The 20,000-nt window shown below is 41.2% G+C and overlaps 1 protein-coding gene and 1 long non-coding RNA gene across 2 annotated transcripts in view; one reads left to right on the forward strand and one right to left on the reverse strand.

The window, feature by feature from the left end:
* Positions 1-20,000, forward strand: part of LOC143299071 (uncharacterized) — a 41,969-nt gene that overhangs the window by 16,779 nt on the left and 5,190 nt on the right. The window lies entirely within an intron of this gene.
* Positions 14,246-18,291, reverse strand: LOC143299076 (uncharacterized). The gene is made up of 3 exons (XR_013057471.1): positions 18,167-18,291; positions 15,352-15,559; positions 14,246-14,682 (listed from the first exon to the last, which is right to left on the reverse strand). It is a non-coding gene; the product is annotated as an uncharacterized LOC143299076 (long non-coding RNA).

Below are 20,000 nucleotides of genomic sequence, written 5' to 3' on the forward strand. Positions count from 1 at the left end.
TAATTAGTTGATTAGTTAGCACAAGTGAAAAAAACATCCAGTAAATGAGATCCATAATTAATTACCTATCTGTCAAATATGAAACTGATAATGTAAAAAAAAAAAATCAAGCAACACACACACATACACAAATCAAGTATGAATACACACACACACACACACACGCACATATATTCAAACACATGAACACATGGAATCACACACACACACACACACACACACACACACACACACAATTTAAATATCATCATCACACACACACACACTCATCATACACACACATACACTCACATGTTTGTGCACTCACACACTCACATGTTATTTATGCATACAAATTGATACACACACACAATTTAATAATTATCATATATGTGTACACACGCACGCACGCATGCACGCGCGCGCGACGCACACACAGTGTCCACAACAGACCCATCATTCACATCCACAAATACGCACCCATTCTTAATCACCTGAAATGCATTATTCACTTTTTTTATTCACATACTTATACACATTAAAAGTCTAAAGCAACTTCATCTAGGTGTGAAAGCATGCCATTGTTGTTGTTTTTTTTTTATAATCTTGACTGTCAGTGAATTGTTGTCCCAACTTTCGCTTTTGCCTTGGCAGTTTGTTGCCCCCCCCCCAAAAAAAAGCATCAACATTATCAGCATTGTCACTTGTTTTTGATGGATTTCTCAGACTAGTTCAGTTATTATTTACAGATACAAAGTGATACACGTTATTCTTTGCAGCTAAGTTCGCCATAACTTTACATAATTTTAAAAACACGTCAAACAAACACTTGAAGCGAAAGCTTCGTGAGCGACAAAGGCAAAGCAAGTCTGACTTACCAGATTCAGTGTCTTCATTCCTATTTTCCACTGACAGAAGTTGATTTTCTTCCTTACCACTGCTAAAATCTTCTGTTCCTGATAGTTTGTCACCAACACACTTCTCTGTCACTGCTTCAGTGAGTTCTGGAGAGGTGAAATTCGCCGCTTACGAGAGCAGTTTGGAGATCTGCTTGGCTACCACCGCCGCCATGTTTGTGCTTCGTCTTCAGGAAGCCCAGTGAGTATCACTCACTTTCAGCAATTATTGTGGCTTTTACAAAACACTGACAGCGATAATAATGCAGACTTGGACAGAAGAAGGGTGCCACGTTTGAAAATAATTCAAGAATACGATCAAAACTGTAGCAGTGATGAATAGAGCGTCAGCTGAACTTGAACATGGACAAGTCGCTTAAACAGTGTGGAAGTAGGACAAGAGACTGTTTGCAACCTGGAGTTTTTGTTCTTGCGCTCCATACGAGTCTGTTACAGAACGAAATCGCGTTCAAAATTGGGGCAAACGAGTTCGCTGTTTCCCACTCATGACCATCAATTCCGAACGAGAAAACATAAAAAAAAGCACTATTACTTTATATTTCTTTATCACACTTGTAAATTTAAAAGAAAAAGAGTAATAGAATCTGAATAACCAAAATCATCAAATCTGATATTTTCACCCCTTGTCACTTTCACAGCCTGTTGAGTGAAATGTTCTCCAGCGACTTATACGTGATTTTCACATGCGGCGTCGCATGTTTTTCTCTGTTATGTATGGTCTGACTGAGGTTAGCCCAAGATGAAAGTTACATGAGCGACACAGGAATGAAATCTGGTCGTTCATAGTCAAGGTTTGGTCGAGATATACACCGAGGTATTTGGCTGATGTTTGAAGCAGGGCCAAGTGACTGGCGGATCCGTTGTTTGTGTTTTTTAGTTATGTGTTTTTTTACCGAATGGTATCGCTGGCTGCCGCTTTTGACTACACACGGAAGCTCATGTGGGTCGTTCACGACCCATACCTTTTAGAGACAAAAACCTGTATATTCCTCCAAAGCTTGTGTGGGTCGTGCACGACCCATACTTTTGACTACACACGGAAGCTCATGTGGGTCGTCCACGACCCATACCTTTTAGAGACAAAAAGCAGTATATTCCTCCAAAGCTTATGACAAAATATAGAAAAGGAAAACATATCGTAGCAACTGATTACACAGACATGCGCTCGCACACGCACACAGACTCACACAAACACATACACTCAGAAAAAACACATACTCGCGCACTTACACACACGCACATACACACACACACACACACACACACACACACACTCACTCACTCACTCACACACACACGCACACACAACTGATCACACACACAAACGGATAACACCACATGCGCATACAAACCCTACTTATGGCACACAGAGATAGAAAGAGAGACAGACAGACAGACAGCGAGACAGAGAGAGAGAGAGATGACTCATGGCATCCTATACACGCACAAAGATATTCAGTCACACAGGTACATGCTGTTAGAGAAAGGGATGGAAAGGGGGTTATAGCTGAAGACAGGTGAAAGGGACGGGGCTGGAGGGGGGGGGGGGAGAGTGAGGCTATTGAAAGTAAAACTTCATTATTTTCCTTCACTAATTACAAATTAAACCTTTTGAAATCACTATTGAAAAGGTATGGGTCGTGCATGACCCACACGAGCTTTCGAGGGGTGACCACGATTTTTCCTCTTTAATAAGCATGGGTCACACGACCCACACAAGCGTCCGTGTGTAGTTAAAACGCCACCTTTAATTACTCATTAACTAATTGATGAATTTTTTTCATTTTTTGGCAAAAGTTGGCCTTTTAGGTGTAGGAAATATTTCTGAAATTTCGTAGAAAAATATTAAGAATTGGCTGAGATATTTGCGTTTTTGTACTCTTCTGGGTCGTGTACGACCCACGGTAGCCAGCGAAGGTTAAGACGAGGTCGATCGGTCGATCAGTTCAGTTTTGTTTTCATTGAGTTTTAGCTTGTTTTTGTCCATCCATACTTTTATATCAGCGACACAAGCTTCCAATTCAGTAATGACTGTCTTGAGATCAGATGGTGGAGCAGCTTTTTGTAATTATGTATCATCTGCATATTCAATTGTGATAACCAAATGAATGCCTTTTGAAAATGTCGATCAAAGGCTGAGTACACAAAGTGAACAAGATAGGCCCTAACACTGATCCCTGAGGGACACCAAACACAAGTGGAATAACATCAGAGGTGGTTTTTGTTTCTTTGTTGGTTGGTTGGTGTTTTTTGGGGGGGGGTTGTTGTTGTTGGTGGTGGTGGTGGTTTTTTTGTTGTTTTTTTGTGGGTTTTTTTTCGGGGGTGGGGTGGGGGGGGGGGGGGGTTGTTGTTGTTTTTTTGGCTGGTTGGTTGGTTGGTTGGGTTTTTTTGTTTGTTTGTTGTTGTTGTTGTTGTTTTTTTTTTGGGGGGGGTTGTTTTGTTTTTTGTTGTTGTTTTTTAAACCATGAGTTGGCGATTTGAAATATATGAAGAAAACCATTTCAAAGCAATAGATTTAATGCCAAAGGTAGTGCTGAGACGTTTGGTAAGAATTTGGTGGTCGATTGTATCAAACTCCGCTGACATATCTAAAAATGCCACTACAGATGTAAGTCTTTTGTCTGTGTCTGAGAGGAAACTATCTGTGACCGAAAGAAGTGCGGTTTCTGTGCTATGGCTTTTTTGATAAGCTGACTGACAAGTTTCAAGCAGGCCGTTTTTATCAAGATGTTCCTTGAGCTGATGTAACACAACTTTTTCAATGATTTTAGAAATGAAACATTAGACACAGGTCTATAGTTCTTTTGCTGAGTTGTGTCCAAACTGTGCTTTTTCGAAAGAGGGGTGACAATGGCTAATTTATGACAGTCCTCAAAAATGCCTGACTCTAAAGAATGATTCATAATTCTGGTAATCAAGGGGAAAAGGTCATAAAGACATGTTTTTAAAGGGTTAGTGGGCACGTACAGTTCTTACTTGGAGATTTAAGAATAAAATCTCTTACAGCTTTTTCAGAGACGGGTCTAAAACATGTCATCAAATTTTCTTTAAAATCATTAAACTGGTCCTCTGGCGGGCAAGCGTCCAGTTCTTGCCGGATGTTAACAATTTTGTCATCAAAATAATTACTAAAAGCATCGGGGAAATCCTGAGGAGGACTGGTTTTTTTGGCAGCAACAGTTCTCTACTTTTGCCAGTGAGCTGGTGTGATACAGCATAGAGCTGTTTGGGCATGGAACACTGACTGACGTTGAAATATTGGCGCTTTGCTCTGTGTGCATATCGTTCTTCTTCTTCTTCTTGGGTATAGGCAGCCAACATCTACATCAAGACGAATCAGCCGCAGTTCAGTTTGTTACGCTCCTTGACATATATCTGTCTGGATAATAATAATAATAATAATAATAATGGTATTTATATAGCGCTGAATCTTGTGCAGAGACAAATCAAAGCGCTTTCGCACCAGTCATTCACACGCATGCATAACTCTAAAACTGGAGAAACTGAAGACAAGGAGGAGGCAGGGGAGGGAGGCTATTCTGGGAAGATGTATGTTTTAAGGCCAGACTTGAAAGAGCTGAGTGTGGAGACTTGACGATGCGAAAGAGGAAGTTCATTCCAATTGCAAGGTCCAGAGACCGAGGAAGAACGGCGGCCAACAATCGATGTGTTTGAATGTGGGTATGCGTAAACAGAGTGGATCCGACGCCGATCGTAGATAGCGAGATGGAGTGTAGAGGCAAAGGCGGAGCGTAGAGGTGAAGGCAGCCGCAGAGATAAGAAGGGGCAGATTTTGTGAATACATTTATAACATAGAGTGCTGATCTTGTACTTTATTCTGTGTGAGGCAGGGAGCCAGTGGAGATGTTGTAAAAGAGGAGTGATGTGCTCAGATTTTTTTTCTTTCTGTGGACGAGTCGAGCAGCAGAGTTTTGTATGCGCTGAAGGGACTGAATGGATGAAGCAGGCAAACTGACCAGACAATAGAGACTGAGTTACAGTAGTCAAGGCGAGAGAGAATGAGAGAAACGACAAGTCTAGATGTTGCATCAATGGACAGATGTTTCCGGATGGAACTGATGCGCCGCAATTGACAGTAGCAGGATTGACATGTCTGGCAGATAAATTTTTGCATGGACAGTGTGTTGTCAAGAATAACGCCGAGGTTCCTGACTGAACTGGAAAGAGGGATGGATGTACTGCCAAGTTTGATTGTGTCAGTTGTAATGAAAGAGCGTTTTTGTTTGGTTCCTTTGATCATTGCTTCAGTTTTGTCCGCGTTCAACTGTAACTTATTTAGAGTCATCCATGCAGTTTTGAATGTCCAAGAAACAGTCGGATGTTTCTTGCAAGAGCGACGACAGTTTTTCGGGGGTATCATTCTTCTGGAGTTGAGTGTCATCAGCATAAGAATGATGACTGACATTATGGCGGTTGATAATTTCAGCGAGAAGAGCAGTGTACAGTGTGAAGAGTGCTGAGCCTAAAACAGATCCCTGTGGGACTCCATGTTCGATTTTAACGGGTTCAGACTGGAAATTTCCAACAATGACAGACTGAAATCGATCAGTGAGATAAGATTTGAACCAGTTTAGAAAAGTGCCGTTGATACCAAATGTAAAATGAAGACGGGAAAGAAGGGCTGAATGGTCTATCGTGCCAAAGGCGGCTGACAAGTCGAGAAGGGTGAGAAGGGAGATCTGTCCTGAGTCGGACGCTAGCAGTAGGTTATTCAGGATGTAGAGGAGAGTGGTTTCGGTACTGTGGTCAGCACGATAGGCAGACTGAAATGGGTGGATGAGATTGTTGAAACAGGTGGTTGTTGAGCTGCTTCAGGACAGCTTTATCAAACAGTTTGGACAGGAATGGAAGATTAGAAACTAGTCGATAGTTTTTCAAAATGTTTGTGTCAAGGTTGGATTTCTTTAGAAGAGGCCGGACGTTTGCAGTTTTGAGCGTGGATGGAAACGTTCCAGTGAGAAGGGATGAGTTGACAACACTGGTGATTGTGGGAGAAGCTGTGAGACACACTGGGAAAAGACAGAGGCTGGCATAGGATCGAGTTCACAGGATTTTATTGTCATTTCTTTCAGGAGTTCATGGTAGAGACTGTCAGTTGGTTGAAGCGCCAGACGTGGTCGGTCTGTTGTTCCCGCCGCTTGGCGGCCCTCAGTTCATCAGTCATCCAGAGAGCAAAGGGGCGGTCAGTAACAAGGCGAGTGCAGAGAGCGGCATGCTTGTCCAGTATCTGGCGGAGGCAGGTGTTGCATGTTGTCTGAGGAGATGAGCTGGAGTCAGTTCCATCCATAAAGGATTTGATATCATCCTGGAATAGCTCAAGCCTGCAAGGTTAATCATCTTTGTGTTCCGCGATGTAACAAGACGTTTCGGTCGCTTCTGTCTCTTAAAGGGATGTCATAAAGAATTGCCATGTAGTCAGCAAGAGCCAGGTCCATGACTTTAAACTGGGGGGTGGGAATCTTCTTCTTCTTCCACTTAACGACCAACATCAGTATGCTGATGAAAATTGTCGTGTTGTGGGAGGTTGCTGTTGGCCGCAGTTTAGCTGGGCTACCGAGGGATGTTCTGTTAACTGATAAGGGAGATGGGGTGCAGTTCACTGGTGTATTCGCATCTCCAGCTAGGCCAATCCGGCTACCGTAGCGGTCCCCGGGAATACACCCGACCGGCACAGCCCTAGCCTTCTACGACACTACTTACCAGTGGAAAAAAGAAAGAAAGAAAAGCGGGGGTGGGTGGACTTGCTGGTTGGTATGGGGTGGAGAGGGGAACCTAAACAGAGGTGTTGGAGGGTAGTGGGGGAGGGGGGGTGTGAGTCTACTCTGTTATGTCACAAGCAGGAGGCGTGTCTCGACTTGAAGCAGTCCAGCAACTCGGCTGTGACAACCTCCTAGGGCAGTGTATTCCATTCCGGGATGGTACGGGGGAAGAAAAACATAATTTTTTTTATGTCTGTACTGCGTCCTGCAGGCAGGTATATCGTAGCTGCAGGTGTTTTTCCTGGAGCTCAGCCTGCTGTCTGATGGTGTTGGTAGGTAGGCTGAGTTGATGGAGATGAGACCATGGTGGAACTTGTAAAACATCTACCAGGAGATATTATTTCCGTTTGACTTGTAGAGGGTACCAGTTGAGGGAGCAAGGACGTCTGTCGATGTCGGTTTGTGACCCATCTTGCTGCTCGGCGCTGGACCTTTCCGATGGCCTGGATGTCACTGGCTGTATAGGGATCCCACACAGATGCAGCATACTCAAGGATAGGTCGAACAAAGGCTTTGTACGCAGTTTCCTTTGTCTTCTTGTTTCCTATCTTCAAGTTGCGCTGGAGAAAGCCTAAGGTCTTGTTGGCTTTGCTGGCTGTAGAATTGATGTGGGACCACAAGCTTAGGTTGTCTCGGATGTTCAAACCCAAGATATTTTGTGGTGTTGACGTTTTCAAGCGGACGGCCATGGAGTTTGTAGTTTGGTGCGATCTTTTTCTTCTTTCTACTGACACTCAAGGTGGAGCACTTTTGCGGGTGGAATTGCATGGCCCACTGTTTCTCCCAGATGGAAAGGGAAGCTAGGTCTTCTTGGAGTGTGTGCTGGTCAGCTTCCTTCTTGATTATTTTGTTGCACATGGTGTTGTCTGCAAATAATCTGGCCTTAGATTTGATGGTATTTGGGAGGTCATTGATGTAGAGAAGGAAGAGACAAGGGCTGAGGACCGAGCCCTGGGGAACACCTCAGTTGACTGGAATGTATGGGAGGTGACTCCTTCCACCACAACTGCTTGCTGCCTGTCCTCAAGAAGGCTTTTGATCCAGGTGTTGAGCTGACCTCTAATTCCATAGCGCTGTAACTTATGGACAAGCTGGGCGTACCACACAAGCCAGTCGAGTATGTGACCATGTTTGTTGGTTTGTTTACATACCATTTTAAAATTTTTAATCCGTAGTCGTGAAGTAGAGTACGCAACTGAAATATATCTGAACTGCTGGTCTGTTCATAATGAAGGTTAAAATCGCCAGTTAAAACTAATTCCCCTGTCTCTAGGTTGTATTTATCCAGGAGATTAGAAAACCCAGTAATAAAAGTCTGGGTGTTACATTTATTATGTCAACTTAATTGGTGGGGGTCTATATATGCATATAATATGACACTGACGAAACTATTGCACTCAAACTTTAACGCTACACCCTCAAATGATGTATAATCGAAGGTTCTGAATGTACAAACATCCTGAATATGGCTTCTCATAATGGTTGCAATACCGCCCCCTCCCTAACTTGTCTAGGGAATATTTTCAGTTTGTACCCTTGCGGCGTAAGCTGCGCAATAATTTTATGATTCGTCTCCCTGCTCATACAACCAGGTCTCAATCAGTATGGCGATGTCAAAGCATGGTCAACAATCACATCGTGAATAAAAGCGGCCTTCTATCCGCATGACTGAACGTTCACGCACATCAATTTTACAAAAATTGAATTGATGTGTGCCCGTTTGACAACAGCAGTGGAGGTAATAACAGAGTAACAAATTACTGGAACAAATTAACAAACAATATCAAACATGCACCTAGTGTAAATACTTTTAAGAACATCATTGATAAACATGAGTTATTGACAAAAACGAAATACGACTTTGATGGATAAAATGACTGAGCTGGTCAACGACCTGACCAACAATAAAAAAGGAGTAAATCTGAAGGGGCATAAAAAGCCAAAAATGGCTAAGTTGTATATAACAACGCCCCAAATCCTGATCCTGATCCCAATATAAGAGTTCGTAGTGATCTGAATGACGATAAGTATGAAGTACTGATTAAAATGCTACGGAAACATCAAACAAAACCATTATGACTTAGTGATTGGAAAGGTTATTGGAATAAAATTAATGAACTTGATGAAACGGAAAGCTGAACTGAAGATCGTATAGTAACAACCATGAATCTTTGACAAAAATAAGACGCTTTGTGATGGAATCAGTAGGAGGAGGGGTAGTTTGAATATATGAAAAGGTAATCCTCCCGTACGTGAAGAAAAAAACAAAACAAAACAAAACAAACAAACAAACAAAAAAACCCAGCCATCATCACCTTGCAGTTGCACGCTGATAAACTCCTCACAATTAAGTAATCTACAGGAACTCACATTGTTTAACGTGCTGGAAAAATAAAGTTTACAAACTCGTTCAGCTCAAAACAAAAGCGACTTATTAAAATAAAACAGAACTGAGCACAGTTTCTATATTTGTGTTGAATAATACTTTGTTTTGTTGCTGTTGACTATCCAAAATATTATATACCTTTTCAGTTTAAGATGTATTGCTCATTATGACTGAATTATCAATATGTTTATACATCTTTTTTTTTTCTCTCTCTCTCTCAAGGCCTGACTAAGCGCGTTGGGTTACGCTGCTGGTCAGGCATCTGCTTGGCAGATGTGGTGTAGCGTATATGGATTTGTCCGAACGCAGTGACGCCTCCTTGAGCTACTGAAACTGAAAACTGAAAACTTATACATCTTTGATAGCTGGTTATGCTTCAAAACTGTGTTTGGATATTTTGTTTCCCCAGTCCTCATAATTGAGCTTTTACAGATTTTGACTTGATTCTGTGTCACTGCATGTACAGCAAAAAAAAAAAAAAAAAAAAAAAAAAAAAACCACCAACAACACCAACAACAACAACAGCAACAACAACAACAAAAAAAACCAAAACAACCCAAACAAACAAACAAAAAAAAATAAATATAATAAAAAATAAAACACCCCAAAACAAAAACAAACAAACAAACAAAAAAGCTGAAACTTAGACTGGTCTTTTGGTGATCCAATACCAAGCACAGCATGTACTTATACAGAAATTTTACTATTGTGTCAAACTATTGAAAAATGGATCAGAGGAAAGGGGGAGATAACTCTGACATAATTATGACATTTTTAAGGCCTGACTCAAGTCAGTGTGATATGACTGCAGTTGTCATTGTTGCTTGACAGGTACTATATGCAGATAAAGGTTTAAAAAAGTTTACCACCAGTCTCAGTTTTGTATTTCAAACCTTAATATGACTGATTTTCCTTACATAGGGCGTGAAAGTCTGGTGCAAAACACCGGAACAACATACAAGAAAATGTAAACAAAAAAAAAAAGAAAAAAAAAAGGAAAACAAAATGAAACAAAAAGGGTTGCACAGACATGGGCAAAACCACCAGACGAATTTACATCAAATCATGAATGGAAGCAACAACATCAGTGCCGTTGGTCAGTCCTGCATGTTTGTGGATTTTCCAATATAAGTAACAAATCAATTTATACACCAATCTTGGTGCAAAACATTTTGTTTTAATTAAATTTGCATATAATTCAATCTGTTACAAGTTATCATTTGATAATCATTTTAAAAGCGCAATCAAATAGTGATTCAAACTTTACAATAGTGCCTGACCAGCATGTAATGATCAAGTTTTTTTGAGAAAATGGGAATGTTTTTATTTAAAATCTAAAGAATGATGTAGTTGCTCTTAGCAGTGACATGTTAAATATATCTGGGACACCTTGATTTGTGTTGAAGATTTATCAATTCTGTGTATAATCTTATCAAAATTGATAATGATGTATGACAAGAATAGAATTGGTGTGCTCACTTAATGTTATTGATATGAAAGTTAAAGAATTATTTGTGTTTATAGATCAAGCACATGACCATAAGTACACTGGTACTTGCAGGTACTGAATGTGTTATTTCTACAACACACAACATACCTTTGGACATCAACTGAGATAATCAATGTTTGGTAATGCAAAATATTTTTTAGATTGCAGTTGTATTCCAACTCACACACTCTCATTCTCAGCCTCTTGCATACAATGATACATGCACACTGTGCACACACAGAGTGAAAAAGACACACTCATAAATAATATTATCTGACATTTTATTTTACAACATTGATTTCTTTTTCAGTTGATGAAGAGTATGGGGACACTATGGCTGAGAAACAAACCCAACAAAACATTGATAACTTGCATGCTGATCATCAAGGTATACAAATGTTACAAGACACAACTCTAACTCTCACACATTTACAAAATGGAGAAACATGTACAGATTTTGAAGACTAAATATGCAGAAGAAGAAAAAAAGATTCTCTCAAAACAAAATCATTGGAAAGAAGTGTATATATCGGCCAATCTGACAATAATTGTTCAATATCAAACTGGCACACAGTGAACTGTAATTTTCATGATGCTTGACCTTTTCTTGTATACAATGTGTAAGCTTCATTTTTTGAGTCAGATGGATAGAACTAATTCAGTGGACATGCCTCTTACTTTTTGTGTGTCATTTAAGAATAGTTTATTGTCACCCACTGCTGTCATTGTCACTTGATGAAGCCTTCAAGTATAAAATATTACTCACTGAATCAGTGAATGATTTAATCACAGCAAATCACACTTTTTGAGTCCAGTGGTAAGTTTACCTTACTATATGCTTAACTCAATCATAACACTAACAGTTGATGCATGATCATGTTTGCAGAGAGAGCAATACAACCATTTGAAAATATGTTGGAAGTGGGTATTGTGAAGACCCTAAAAATAGATAAATAACTAAGTGAAGGAGGTATGAGAGGCCAGCTGTTTCCACTTCCAGTGGGCACCTGCAAAAATCTGTCAAAGAAAAAAAAAAGAAAGAAAAAAGAAAGCATTCTGTCATGGCTCAAGGTTAATCTAATGTATGCATGTTGTCCTTTGACATTTGCTACATTCAGTGTACAATATATGATTGTTATTTGAATGAAGTGGTGGCCTAGTTGTAATGCACCTGATTAGTTTGGAGTTGCATGGACCAAGATGTGGTTTGGCTGCTAGTGAATCACATGAGACGATAAACTCTGGCCCTGTATACAGCATGCACTTAAAAGAATCCATGACAACAAAAGGATTGTCACTGGAAAAATCATGTAGAAAAATCTACTTTGTTAGTAATATCCACTTGAGACAGGGAAAAAACATACGGGTGGCACTGCACTGTGTGTGTGTGTGTGTGTGTGTGTGTGTGTGTGTGTGTGTGTGTGTGTGTGTGTGTGTGTGTGTGTGTGTGTGTGTGTGTGTGTGTGTGTGTGTGTGTGTGTGTGTGTGTGTACTTGTGTTGTGTATGTGTCTTGTGTGTGTCGTGTGTGTGTGTGTGTGTGTGTGTGTGTGTGTGTGTGCGTGTGTGTTTAAGTATGCCCACTATGTAGGATTAAGAACATACTTTCCTAACACAATACTTGAAAAAAATAAATAAAGTCCAACAGCAACACACAAAAGCCACATCAAACAACTGATAAAATAATAACTTCGGTTTCACTTACATAGTTACAAATACATGCACACCTAGTTTCTCTTTTGATGAATACTGAAGATAAAATGATTATAAAATGTTTCACCTACTGCTCCCTGGTGGCCAAACAGTGGGGGTGATGCCATCAACAGCCAGACCACACCCACAAGGACTGTGTTTTTTTTTCCACAGTTGGTCCACCCCCAGGCAGCAGGTGATCAGTAGCTAATTTTCTTCACACACAAAAAGAAAAATTACTGCCAGCATTTCCAAGCAATGATGATGATAATTATAATGAAAGAATGGATTATGGGTTTTTTTTGTTTTTTTTTAAACATTCATTAGGAATTCTATGTTCCCCTGAACATGAAATTGCAGCAAGAAATGCAGGCTCTGAAAAAACAACAACAAACAAACCAACCCTAGTATACATGAGCTCTGAAACACGATAATATAAAATCAATAAAACTGTTAAAAAAAACAACAACAAAAAACCCCAGGCATATCAGATGTATATATGTGTGTGAAAAGAAGTCGTCCAATCCCCATCCCCATGTTTATCTAACTTTGTGGAATACATTTTACAGCACACTGTATATCAATAATCTGCTGGAGCAGAAATCAGTCTGATCTCAGTTTAACAATTTCTAACATTTTCATCAAAATAGTTCATACATGACATACACACATAAACATGATTATATAACCACACACCAACACACACTCAGTGACTCACACCTGCATGCACATCATACACTGACACAAACACACACACACACTCTCTGGCCCTATATACAGCATGCACTTAAAAGAATCCATGACAACAAAAGGATTGTCACTGGAAAAATCATGTAGAAAAATCTACTTTGTTAGTAATATCCACTTGAGACAGGGAAAAAACATATGGGTGGCACTGCACTGTGTGTGTGTGTGTGTGTGTGTGTGTGTGTGTACTTGTGTTGTGTATGTGTCTTGTGTGTGTGTGTGTGTGTGTGTGTGTGTGTGTGTTTAAGTATGCCCACTATGTAGGATTAAGAACATACTTTCCTAACACAATACTTGAAAAAAATAAATAAAGTCCAACAGCAACACACAAAAGCCACATCAAACAACTGATAAAATAATAACTTCGGTTTCACTTACATAGTTACAAATACATGCACTCCTAGTTTCTCTTTTGATGAACACTGAAGATAAAATGATTATAAAATGTTTCACCTACTGCTCCCTGGTGGCCAAACAGTGGGGGTGATGCCATCAACAGCCAGACCACACCCACAAGGACTGTGTTTTTTTTGTCCACAGTTGGTCCACCCCCAGGCAGCAGGTGATCAGTAGCTAATTTTCTTCACACACAAAAAGAAAAATTACTGTCAGCATTTCTAAGCAATGATGATGATAATTATAATGAAAGAATGGATTATGGTTTTTTTTTGGTTTTTTTTAAACATTTATTAGGAATTCTATGTTCCCCTGAACATGAAATTGCAGCAAGAAATGCAGGCTCTGAAAAAAAAACAACAACCCAACCCTAGTATACATGAGCTCTGAAACATGATAATATGAAATCAATAAAACTGTTAAAAAAACAAAAACAAAAAAAAAATCAGGCATATGAGATGTATATATGTGTGTGAAAAGAAGTCGTCCAATCCCCATCCCCATGTTTATCTAACTTTGTGGAATACATTTTACAGCACACTGTATATCAATAATCTGCTGGAGCAGAAATCAGTCTGATCTCAGTTTAACAATTTCTAACATTTTCATCAAAATAGTTCATACATGACATACACACATAAACATGATTATATAACCACACACCAACACACACTCAGTGACTCACACCTGCATGCACATCATACACTGACACAAACACACACACACACTCTCTGGCCCTATATACAGCATGCACTTAAAAGAATCCATGACAACAAAAGGAATGTCACTGGAAAAATCATGTAGAAAAATCTACTTTGTTAGTAATATCCACTTGAGACAGGGAAAAAACATACAGGTGGCACTGCACTGTGTATGTGTGTGTGTGTGTGTGTGTGTGTGTACTTGTGTTGTGTATGTGTCTTGTGTGTGTGTGTGTGTGTGTGTGTGTGTGTGTGTGTGTTTAAGTATGCCCACTATGTAGGATTAAGAACATACTTTCCTAACACAATACTTGAAAAAAATAAATAAAGTCCAACAGCAACACACAAAAGCCACATCAAACAACTGATAAAATAATAACTTCGGTTTCACTTACATAGTTACAAATACATGCACACCTAGTTTCTCTTTTGATGAATACTGAAGATAAAATGATTATAAAATGTTTCACCTACTGCTCCCTGGTGGCCAAACAGTGGGGGTGATGCCATCAACAGCCAGACCACACCCACAAGGACTGTGTTTTTTTTTCCACAGTTGGTCCACCCCCAGGCAGCAGGTGATCAGTAGCTAATTTTCTTCACACACAAAAAGAAAAATTACTGTCAGCATTTCTAAGCAATGATGATGATAATTATAATGAAAGAATGGATTGTGTTGTTTTTTGTTTTTTTTTAAACATTTATTAGGAATTCTATGTTCCCCTGAACATGAAATTGCAGCAAGAAATGCAGGCTCTGAAAAAACAACAACAAACAAACCAACCCTAGTATACATGAGCTCTGAAACACGATAATATAAAATCAATAAAACTGTTAAAAAAAACAACAACAAAAAACCCCAGGCATATCAGATGTATATATGTGTGTGAAAAGAAGTCGTCCAATCCCCATCCCCATGTTTATCTAACTTTGTGGAATACATTTTACAGCACACTGTATATCAATAATCTGCTGGAGCAGAAATCAGTCTGATCTCAGTTTAACAATTTCTAACATTTTCATCAAAATAGTTCATACATGACATACACACATAAACATGATTATATAACCACACACCAACACACACTCAGTGACTTACACCTGCATGCACATCATACACTGACGCAAACACACACACACACACACACTGTGACACACAGACACCACCACCCCACCCTCCCCCGACTCCCCCCCCACCCCACCCCACACACAAATTCATTCAAACTGCTAATTTCTTTACCACATATGACATAATTTCAAACTCACCTACACTGGATTGAGGATTGGGGTCATCAGCCAGGTTGCTGATCATGTATCCAACTGTTGCCAAGCAAAATACAGTCCAGGGGAGGCTGATGTTCCTCTGAAGCTGTGAAAAGTGGGCTCATCCTCAATACCCTGACATGAAGTGATGAACAGATCCAGCTCATCTTGTCACAATGCTGATGAATCTCCAGTCTCCATCACAGGCAACCTGGCAAAACAAAAAAATTTAATAATTTGATTTCTGTAGTGTAAATCATACACAATTCAAGTTTTTAGAAGTTTACAGACCTTTGTAAATTAACAGTGGAAAATGTGGCATCAGAAACATTCAAATCAATTAAATATGGTTTGCTAACACAGTAACAGATGGGTAAAAACAAAAACTGTTGTCATTTTAGATTTATTTTATTTTATTTTATTTTATAAACCTTCAGCACAGGATTGTTTCTTTGGAAAACACACACTTAATTCTTTGTAAAATGATGGTGAAAATGGGTTTACAAAAATACAAGGCACAGGAGGGTTTGGGTGTGAAATGGGCCATTATATTTTTATGATTTATTATTGCATGTGGTGTGTGTGTGGGCGGAGAGGGGGGCGGGGTGTTTAAGAGCACTGATAGGAGTGGGGAAGGGTTGATAAGATGGATAGAGTTGAATATATGTGTTAACGATATTTCTAAAATGCCAGGAACAAATTATTGGCTGTATAGTCAGTTTTTCATTATTACTTATGATCATGCACATATTAAAACCGTGAACACACTCAAACTGCCCTACAATGTCCTACATTTTAATTAAAATGACACCATACTACGTTACACACACATAAACACACACAAACAGTGACAGTGGTATCGAGTAACTGAAGATTGACGAACCTGCACATTGAGACAATGATGTTTTCGATTAACAATTAAAATCATTCTCGAATTCACGTGATGCCGCCTGCATGGATGCGGATGTGTGTTCCATCCTCCGTCATTTGTAATGCCTCTCATCGTAAATAACTTTCGTTTATGCCCACGTGGCCGGCTCCCTCTTGTTCGCGCATCCATTTTCCCATACATTTCATCACTTGGTCGAATCTGCCACAGCATTTTGAAATGTTCCTGTTGCATTAAAATCAAAGTGTCAGCCAAATTTGCAAAACGGGGGTGAGCGATTCTCTCGGTCCTTCATACTTCGATGTCGTCTCCTGTTTTTTCATGCTAACCCCAAAATACATGCCTTGGAAACCGAAAATTCATGTCGATTTGTGAGTCGTTTAACATTTTTCAGTATTGGGTGTCAGGTACGCGTTCTCTTCGGATTGCGCTTTGTCGCTTCAACACGAACTCTCCATCTTGTTTGGTAACAACAACAACAACAACACACACACACACGTACGGGGGAATATCGACACGCTCCCGACGTGGGGGAGTATCGACACGGGGGCGCTCCCAGCAAGACTGACAAGTTGCCGCGATCTTCGACCTTTCACTTTCACTGCGTTGACGGCCACAATACACAATTTGATTTTTACGCCGTTATTGTTGTTGGGTTGCGATGAAAGAAAAACAAGCTACAGAAAGTGACAGACCTATTAGTGAGGATGAAACTTAGTCCTACTCTTAAGTGGGTTCTCCGGCAGGCTACTATCACTTTACTTTTCGCCCTTCCGAGCTAGCCGGTCCCTTGCTGATAGACAGCAGGGCCCCAAAAATAAATTAAAAACCCCCAAAAATATTAGGGTAAAGAGAGGGGGTGGGAAAGGAGGGGGGGGGGGTAGGGGACCTATCATCTAATTAACTACTGATTGGGGGGCACCCTAGACTTAAAGGTGTCCAAGGTGTCTGCTGCTATAGCTGTTTCAGGCAGGTTGTTCCAGTCACGTATCTTCTTCTTCTTCTTCCTTTGTACAACCAACATCATTCTATTGATGGTTCTGTTGTAGTTTGGGAGGTTGCTGAGGATTGCGCTGTTGTGAGGATTGGGGAAAAAAAAAAAAAAAAAAAAAAAGAGGAAGGGAAGAAGGAATATTGTCTGTATTGGGTTTTACATCGGATCTGGTTGAGCTGATACAACAGAATAAGCGCGTTGGGTTACGCTGCTGGTCAGGCATCTGCTTGGCAGATGTGGTGTAGCGTATATGGATTTGTCCGAACGCAGTGACGCCTCCTTGAGGTACTGAAACTGAAACTGATAACAACGGTCTTTCGTGAGGGTGGAAACTTTGTAAACCAACAGCGTTTTCTCCCTTAGTTCAATCAGCGCACCAGAATAAAGAATTAAAAAATAAAATCAGTTCAAGGTGGGAATTGAAATACCCGTTTTGTCGTAGAATTTAACTTACTATATAAAAAAATTATAGGCTGATATACTGACACGCTCGTTTAACATCTCGAACCTGTACCACATGACCGAAACAAGGAAGTCAAACCAACGAAATGGCGTCAAATGAAGAAAAAGTTACCAGCACACCGAGCAAGGCAGATTCAGGATCACTGCACTTTCAAGCTGACCCAGGAACTGTGTCACCAGTGGGGACACATCCAAGGAGCTTGGATGATCTGTTTAAGAAAGTTGAAGATTTGGCGGGTCAGGTCACCTCGCTGCATTCTACCAACACTCTGCTTACACAAAATGTGATGCATCTGAGTAATGCTAACAACAAGTTGTCGTCAGAACAAAGCGTGCTGAAAGACCAGAACGTGAAACTGTCCACTGAACTGGCTGCCCTGCAGAGAGAGATGGTAGAACTGAGAGATAAAAACGTCATTGTTCACCAGGACCTGGCTGAGCTGGCGGCAGAAAAGGACAAAGTGAGTGCAGACCTGGCCAAACTTCAGAATGACGTGGTCTCCATGCAGACACAGGTTTCCATGCAGCAGACGGACATCATCCAACTGAAGGCTGATCATGGTGCTGTTGACTCCAAGCTCACCACTGTCCAGACAGACATCACAGCTTTACAGGCAGATGATGGCATAATAAAGAATGATGTCAGCCAGCTGAAGACCGACTGCAGTGAGCTAAAGTCAGACATAGTCAAGGTCCAGAAGGGCATGTCTAATCTTGAGGGAGAAAACTCTGCTGTGCAGACTGACATGACATCATCCAAAAACCAGATTACCTCCCTGGAGTTGAAGATGAAATCAGCCCAAGATTCACTGCAGGACAACATGAAGGCACTGACTGCTCTGGAATCCCGACTTGGTGAGTGACACTCTCTCAGTCTCTGTCTGTCTGTGTCTGAGTCCACAAGTCTGTCTCAGTGTTTGCCTGTGTCTATGTCTATGAGAGTGGTCCTTAATGTCTGAAGATGATACAGAGGTACAACTCATTGAAGTGTTGATGTTGATGCTGCCCTGTGGCAGTGCATGGTGGAAGCTTGTCAAGTGAGGGTTGACCAGTGTGGGCGGTCAGCAGCTGCATCTTCCAGTTCCTGTGACTGGATGTTGCAACACCGGAGGTTGGTGTTGACGGTGTCTTTCTGCCGTTTGTGTGGTCGGCCCCAGCTTCTGTTCCCAGTGGCAAGCTGTCCATGCACAACAGAAGTGTTGAGGACATGTGGTACTGCTCCATCCTGATGACATGTCCCACCCACCAGAGCTGTGCCTTGATGAGCATTGCTTCAGTGCTGGTGGAGTCTGCTCTGTCCAAGACTTGAAGGACTTTGTCGTGTACTTTTGGATCCAAAGGAAATAAGTTATGCGCAGTCTGTTCCAGTCATTCTTACCAGCTATCATCTCCATGCCAGAGTCCTCCCTGCCAGCTGAAACCAAGGAGCAAAAGGGAAAAGTCAGTGTGAAAGAAAGACGTGGAAAGAAACTGAAGTCTGACAGTCACTGTGGTAAGAGATGGACAAGAGAAAAGCAAAGGAAGAAGTTGAAAGGTGCTCCGCTTCCCTCCACCTGTGATGTGGTTTGCATTGATGGTTGTGCAGTGCTGAAATCTGTGTGTCTTACTGGCCAGTGCCTGTGTGTGTGTGTGTGTGTGTGTGTGTGTGTGTGTGTGTGCTGCAGGTGATTGTGTCCTGTTTTCAGGCAGAAGATGTTGACCTGTTCCTCTGGTCCCAACAGATGAGGGTTGTGTTGAGGGCTGTGACAGGGGTGTGGCAGCTGTCATCTCTCCTTCAGGTGTGCCTTGATGATAGTGTGGGCGTCACCAAGGGACAGCAGGCTGTGGGTCTGCTGACTGTGTGCTGCTTCCTTGGCCAGTGTGTCTGCTGTGTTGCTGCCTGTCATTCTGCAGTGTGCTGGTACCCAGTGTAGCACGGCTTTCAGTACAGCGGTCACAAGGGCAGTGAGGGCTGCAAGGGGAGGACTCCGCTCCTTGTTGTGGGAGTTGTCAGGGGCTGGGAGTGCAGAGAGTGTCAGAGAACAGAACCACCTGTCCTGTTGTCCTTGCTGAGCTGTGCCACAGTGCTGTGACCACTTGACACAGTCACAGGGTTTCTGTCTGGGCAAGGAAGTTGGTGGGCTACCTGCCTGTTGGAACACCCAGGTGTTCATCACCAACATTTGATGAAGCTCAGAGGATGCTCTCCTCCAGAAGTGAGGTACAGTGTCTGGTTGGAACCCCAAAGTGATGGCCATGTCATCCTGGGAGGACAGAGGTTTGGATGATTCTGATGTTACTGATGCTGAATTAGGAATGTCAGAATAT

Source organism: Babylonia areolata, chromosome 24 (genome assembly GCF_041734735.1).
Source record: "Babylonia areolata isolate BAREFJ2019XMU chromosome 24, ASM4173473v1, whole genome shotgun sequence".
Taxonomy (NCBI): Eukaryota; Metazoa; Mollusca; class Gastropoda; order Neogastropoda; family Buccinidae; genus Babylonia; species Babylonia areolata.